Here is a 7,636-nt window from a genome sequence, read left to right as displayed (position 1 = left end):
TTCAAGTTTAACAACATCTTTCACATAGTATGGAGACCAGAACCGAACACAGTTTTTTTAAAAGTGGTCTCACCAATGTCTTGTACAGCTGTAACATGACATCCCAACTCCTATCTTCAATGCACGGACCAATGAAGGCGATTGTACCAAATGCCTTCTTCACCACCCACTCTAACTGCGATTCCATTTTTAAGGAATGATGTACCTGTGCCCCTAAGTCTCTTTGTTCAGAAACATTTAACACCAATGTATTTTAAAACAACGGACTGCACAAAACTCCATGTTTACCTTCACTGCTATGTAATGTTGCTTCTTGATATTTAGTCTCAGGAATCAACAGAATTTGTTGAAAAAGACATACTCTCAAAGATTTGCATCTTCCACTCATTACGACAGAAACAAGAATGCCAAAGAGAACAATAATTTTTACCTCATGAGAAAAAGGTGCTGAGTGAGTGTATTTGTATTTCAGAATTTAAGAATGGTACAAAGTGATTTCAAAATTGCACCAAGGCAGCAACATAAATCCAAAACCAAGGTTTAGTCAAGTACAGAATTAAAGCAAGATATTTTCAATCTCTTCAGTTTGTCCAGCTATATTGGACTCATGGACACATCATACGTCTGCTACATTTAACTTCAATCCTTTGTAGATTACAGAATGCTTTCCATGTCATTCATTAAAGATTCAAATAACTAATTTAACTCCTGCGCAATTGCTTTATTCCTGATGAAGGGCTTTTGCCCGAAACGTCGATTTCGAAGCTACTTGGATGCTGCCTGAACTGCTGTGCTCTTCCAGCACCACTAATCCAGAATGCAGAGCTCTCTGCTGAGCATGGAAGCTAAAGTTTCATTCAGGCAGGGCCCAGGCACATTAAGCAGAGCTAAACTTGATCAAGACCCTAACTACATTAATAGGCTCAGTTATGTATAATCTAACTCTGATAAAGTGAGGAAGTTAAAATGCCGCAGAGGGGTAAGTTCCGTGCTTTGCTTCTCTTTCAGGACACATTAGCGACTCAAGTGTTAAGTATTCCGCTACCAAAGGACTTACTGCAGTAGCAATTGAAAGCCTGTACTCTCACTATATAGACAGAACATCTCAGTAGGAAGGGGGGAAGGCTGACTATCTCTCAGAAATAGAGCCTCGTGGAGTCACACATGTGGATTCCCCCTGTACCCCCAGGCAGAGGTATTTGCCCTTTCCAGACAAGACTGATAACCTTGGCTACAACCCTGTTAAACTGCCTCCTGCTCCCATTGTCTTACTTGTCCTCCATATTAGAACGGGTATGTGAATCTCCCATTCATTTCCCCTCCATATTAGCATAGGTATGTGAATCCCCCATTCACCGCAGGCAAACCCTTCTGCTTTAATCTCTTCCCATCAATACATAATCATAAACAATATGATAATCAGCTTCTGTAATCCATTCACATGTTACCACAGCACATCAACATTCATCAGGCTTTGTAAATTCATAATTACCTACTTTAAACTATGTAATGACAATCATCCATGTGACTGATAAACCTTTTGTTTAATTCCTATAAAATATACAGTCTCTGTGGAGAAGACACGCGGCTACTTTTGGGACTTTGAGAATCTCTCGCCGGCTGTCTGATAATAAAGCATTCACCATTGTATAGAAACTTGTGTTGTCCAGATTAGTGGAACAAAATATACATCAACAAAAGGACTGAAGCAGGCAGGAACCAGGAAATCCTGGTGCAGTAAAAAGAAAGCTCCTACTATCTGAATATTGAGACCATGACACTTGAAATAATTGGTTTATTTCTCCTCCCCATTCCACATCATAATAAACTTCATCATTAGTTCTATATGGACTTCAGAAAGGTGTTCAATTAGGTTACTCATGGTAGGCTGGTCAGCAAGGTTTGACAACATGGATTGCAGGGAGAACTAGTCATTTGGATACAGAACTGGCTCAAAAGCAGGCAAGAGAAGGTGGTGGTGCAGGGTTGCTTTTCAGACTGGAGGCCTGTGACCAGTGGTGCGCCACAAGGATCAGTGCTGGGTCTGCTACGTTTTGTCATTTATATAAATAATTTGGATGTGAACATAGTAGGTATAGTTAGTAAGTTTGCAGATGACACCAAAACTGGAGGTGTGGTGGACAGCGAAGAAGGTTACCTCAGAGTACAATGGGATCTTGATCAGATGGGCCAAAGGGCTGAGGAATGGCAGATGGAGTTTAGTTTAGATAAATGTGAGGTGCTGCATTTTGGAGAGGCAAATCAGAGTAGGATTTATGCACTTAATGTTAAGGTCCTGGGGAGTGTTGCTGAACAAAGAGACCTTGGAGTGCAGGTTCATAGTTCCTTAAAAGTGGAGTTGCAGGCAGACAGGATAGTGAAAACGGTGTTCAATATACTTTTCTTTATTGATCATTATATTGAGTATAGGATTTGGGAGGTTATGTTGCAGCTGTACAGGTCATTGGTTAGGCCACTTTTGGAATATCATGTGCAATTCTGGTGTCCCTCCTATAGGAAGGATGTTGTGAAACTTGAAAGGGTTCAGAAAACATTTAGATTAGATTACTTACAGTGTGGAAACAGGTCCTTTGGCCCAACAAGTCCACACCGCCCCGACAAAGCGCAACCCATCCACACCCCTACATTTACCCCTTACCTAACACTACGGGCAATTTAGCATGGCCAATTCACCTGACCTGCACATCTTTGGACTGTGAGAGGAAACCAGAGCACCCGGAGGGAACCCACACAGACACAGGGAGAACATGCAAACTCCACACAGCCTGAGGTGGGATATTAACCCGGGTCTCTGGCACTGTGAGGCAGCAGTGCTAACCACTGTGCCACCATGCCGCCCACAAGGATGTTGCCTGGATTGGAGGTTTTGAACTATCGGGAGAGGCTGAATAGACTGGGGCTGTTTTCCATGGAGTATCAGAGGCTGATGGGTGACTTTATAGAAGTTTATAAAATCATGAGGGGCATAGATAAGGTACATAGACAGGGTCCTTTCCCTGGATTGACGGAGTCCAGAACTAGAGGGCATATGTTTAGGGTGAGAGGTAAAAAGTTTAAAAGGGACCTCAGGGATAATGTTACAACATTTAAAAGGCATCTGAATGGGTATATGAATAGGAACAGTTTAGAGGGATATGGACCAAGTGGTGGCAAATGAGACTAGATTAGTTTAGGATATCTGGTCAGTATGGATGAGTTGGACCGAAGGATCTGTTTTGGGCCGTACATCTCTATGACTCTCTCTCTGTTATTGGAACTTATGTACACAATAACCTTAATGTGTAGGAGCAAATTACTGAAGATCTTGGAATCTGTATAGAAAACAACAAATGTTGGAGATCACAGCAGGTCAGGCAGCATCCATGGAGAGAGAGCAAGCTAACATTTCAAGTCTAAGTGACTCTTCATCAAAGCTGATGTAAAGGGTGGAGGGGGCAGAATTTATGCTATAGTTCGGAGGGATGGATTGTAGGGTGTGGGTGTGGTTAGTAAATGTTGGTGTGTTTACTCTTTTTTTCATTCTTACTAATTGTTCAGAGAATGGGTAAAATAGAAAATAAATTAAATGATGAAAAAGACTGTATTACAGTCAGTTCTGCTACAAAGCATGTTTCTTCAACACGAATTGGCTATAACACGATTAAATATTTTAGAGTCTTATTTGAAAAACGTGAACTTTCTTAACGTGTATTGGCTCTAACATGAATCCTGCCCCATTGATTTAAATGGTGCTGCCATTATGCAATTTTCTTATAAAGTGGGATCACACGCGAGTTAAACTGTTGCATTATACCTGAACAGACTGTAGTTAAAAGGTTCATTGTGAATGGAGAAAACATTAAATACTATTCATAAAGCACTTGTGGACATCCTCTTCTATCTATGCAATACCACTCATGTTACTATTGTAATTAGAATTCACTCAATTACGCTAAAACAAATCAGAGGTTCCTAAGCTTGCCTGACACCTGTTTAAGAAGTGTACCTCCTCAGTCAAAATCGCCTGTTTTATGTATAACAAAAACTGATCTTTTAAAAATACATTATTTATGGGATGTGACCATCACTGGCTAAGTCAGCATTTACTGCTCGGTCTTAATTACCCAGAGGGTAGTTAAGTGTCAACCACATTGCTGTGATTCTGGAGCCAGAGCAGGTGGGGATGGCAAATTTCTATCCCACAAGAGTCATAGAGTCAGAGAGATTTACAGCACGGAAACAGACTCTTCGGCCCAACTCGTCCATGCCAACCAGAAAGCCCAAATTAATCTAATCCCATTTGCCAGTACTTGGCCCATATCACTCTCATACCTTCCTGTTCATATACCCATCCAGATGCCTTTTATATGTTGCAATTGTACCAGCCTTCACCACTTCCTCTGGCAGCTCATTCCATACATGTACCACCTTCAAACATTGCCTCTTAGGTCTCTTAATTTTTTTCTCTCTCACTCTAAACTGATGCACTCTAGTTCTGGACTCCCCAACCCCAGGGAAAATACCTTGTCTATTTACCCTAACCATGCCCTCATGATTTTATAAGCCTCTATAAGGCCACTTAGCCTCTGACGCTCCAGGGAAAACAACCCCAGCCTATTCGGCCTCTCCGTGTAGCCCAAATCCTCCAACCCTGCCAACATTCTTGTAAATCTTTTCTGAACCCTTACAGGTTTCATAACATCCTTCTAAAAGGAGGAAGACCAGTATTACACAATTACACAAAAAGTGGCCTAACCAATGTCCTGTATAGCCACAATATGACCTCCCAACTCCTACTGTCAATGCTCTGTCCAATAAAGGAAAGCATATGAAATGCCTTCTTCACTATCCTATCTACATGCAACTCTACTTTCAAGGTGCTATGAACCTGCACTCCAAGGTCTCTTTGTTCAGCAACACTTCTCAGGACCTTATACACTTAATTGTAAGTCCTGATCTGATTTGTCTTTCCAAACTGCAGCACCTCACATTTATCTAAATTACACTCCACCTGCCATCCTCAGCCCATTGGCCCATCTGATCAAGATCCAGTTGTAATCTGAGGTCTTCTTAGCAGTCCTACACCTACAATTTTGGTGTCATCTGCAAACTTACTAACCATACCTCCCATGTTCATATCCAAATCATTTATATAAATGATGAAAAACAATGGACCCAACACCGATCCTGGTCACAGGCCTGAAAAGCAATCCTTCAGCACCACCTTCTGTCTTCTACCTTCAAATCAGTTCTGTATCCAAATGGCTAGTGTATTCATGAGATCTAACTTTGCTGATTGGAGGCAAATGATCGCAGGTAAAGTGATGGCTGGAAAAAGAGAAGCCTTCAGAAATGAGATAACGAGAATCCAGAGAAAGTGTATTCCTGTTAGGATGAAAGAAAAGGCTGGTAGGTATAGGGAATGCTGGATGACTAAAGAAATTGAGGGTTTGGTTAAGAAAAAGAAGGAAGTATATGTCAGGTATAGACAGGATAGATCGAGTGAATCCCTAGAAGAGTATAAAGGCAGTAGGAGTATACTTAAGAGGGAAATCAGGACGGCAAAAAAAAAAGGGACATGAGATAGCTTTGGAAAATAGAATTAAGGAGAATCCAAAGAGTTTTTACAACTACATTAAGGACAAAAGGGTAACTAGGGAGAGAATAAGCCCCCTCAAAGATCAGCAAGGCAGCCTTTGTGTGGAACCGCAGAAAATGGGGGAGATATTAAACAAGTATTTTGCATCAGTATTTACTATGGAAAAGGATATGGAAGATATAGAATGTAGGGAAATAGATAGTGACACCTTGCAAAATGTTCCTATTACAGAGGAGGAAGTGCTGAGTGTCTTGAAACGCATAAAGGTGGATAAATCCCCAGGGCCTGATCAGGTGTACCCTAGAACTCTGTGGGAAGCTAGAGAAGTAATTGCTGGGCCTCTTGCTGTGATATTTGTATCATCAATAGACCATAAGACATAGGAGTGGAAGTAAGGCCATTCGGCCCGTCGAGTCCACTCCGTCATTCAATCATGGCTGATGGGCATTTCAACTCCACTTACCTGCATTCTCTCCGTAGCCCTTAATTCCTCGAGACAACAAGAATCTATCAATCTCTGCCTTGAAGACATTTAGCGTCCCAGCCTCCACTGCACTCTGCGGCAATGAATTCCACAGGCCCACCACTCTCTGGCTGAAGAAATGTCTCCGTATTTCTGTTCTGAATTGACCCCCTCTAATTCTAAGGCTGTGTCCACGGGTCCTAGTCTCCTCACCTAATGGAAACAATTTCCTAGCGTCCACCCTTTCCAAGCCATGTATTATCTTGCACGTCTCTATTAAGTCTCCCCTTAATCTTCTAAACTCCAATGAATACAATCCCAGGATCCTCAACCGTTCCTCATATGTTAGACCAACCATTCCAGGGATCATCCGTGTGAATCTCCGCCGGACACGTTCCAGTGCCAGTATGTCCTTCCTAAGGTGTGGGGACCAAAACTGGACACATTACTCCAAATGGGGCCTAACCAGAGCTTTATAAAGTCTCAGCAGCACAATGGTGCTTTTATATTCCAACCCTCTTGAGATAAGTGACAACATTGCATTCGCTTTCTTAATCATGGACTCAACCTGCATGTTGACCTTTAGAGAATCCTCAACTAGCACTCCCAGATCCCTTTGTACTTTGGCTTTATGAATTTTCTCACTGTTTAGAAAGTAGTCTGTGCTTTTATTCTTTTTGCCAAAGTGCAAGACCTCGCATTTGTTCACGTTGAATTCCATCAGCCATTTCCTGGACCACTCTCCAAAACTGTCTAGATCCTTCTGTAGCCTCCCCACTTCCTCAGTACTACCTGCCTGTCCACCTAACTTCGTATCATCTGCAAACTTCGCTAATCCCTTCATCCAGATCATTAATATATAATGCGAACAGCTGTGGCCCCAACACAGAACCCTGCGGGACACTGCAAAAAGAAAAAGAACCTTTTATCCCAACTCTCTGCCTTCTGTCAGACAGCCAATCCTCAATCCATCCCAGTAGGTCACCTCGAACACCATGGGCCCTCACCTTGCTCAGCAGCCTCCCGTGTGGCACCTTATAAAAGGCCTTTTGGAAGTCTAGATAGACCACATCCACTGGGTTTCCCTGGTCTAATCTACTTGTCACCTCTTCAAAGAATACCAACAGGTTTGTCAGGCATGACCTCCCCTTACTAAATTCATGTTGACTTGTTCTAATCAGACTCTGCTCTTCTAAGAATTTAGAAACCTCATCCTTAATGAGGGATTCTAGAATTTTACCAACTACCGAGGTAAGGCTAATTGGCCTATAATTTTCCATCTTTTGTCTTGATCCTTTCTTGAACAAGGGGGTTACAATAGCGATCTTCCAATCATCCGGGACTTTCCCTGACTCCAGTGACTCTTGAAAGATCTCAACCAATGCCTCTGCTATTTCCTCAGCCACCTCTCTCAGAACTCTAGGATGTATCCCATCGGGGCCAGGAGATTTATCAATTTTAAGACTTTTTAGCTTTTCGAGCACTATCTCTTTTGTAATGGCAGCCATACTCAACTCAGCCCCCTGACTCCCTTTAATTGTTGGGATATTAGTCATGTCTTCCACTGTGAAAAC

Source organism: Chiloscyllium punctatum, chromosome 20, assembly GCF_047496795.1.
Source record: "Chiloscyllium punctatum isolate Juve2018m chromosome 20, sChiPun1.3, whole genome shotgun sequence".
NCBI lineage: Eukaryota > Metazoa > Chordata > Chondrichthyes > Orectolobiformes > Hemiscylliidae > Chiloscyllium > Chiloscyllium punctatum.
The sequence above is the reverse complement of the archived record's forward strand: the minus strand, read 5'-3'. Positions refer to the sequence as shown.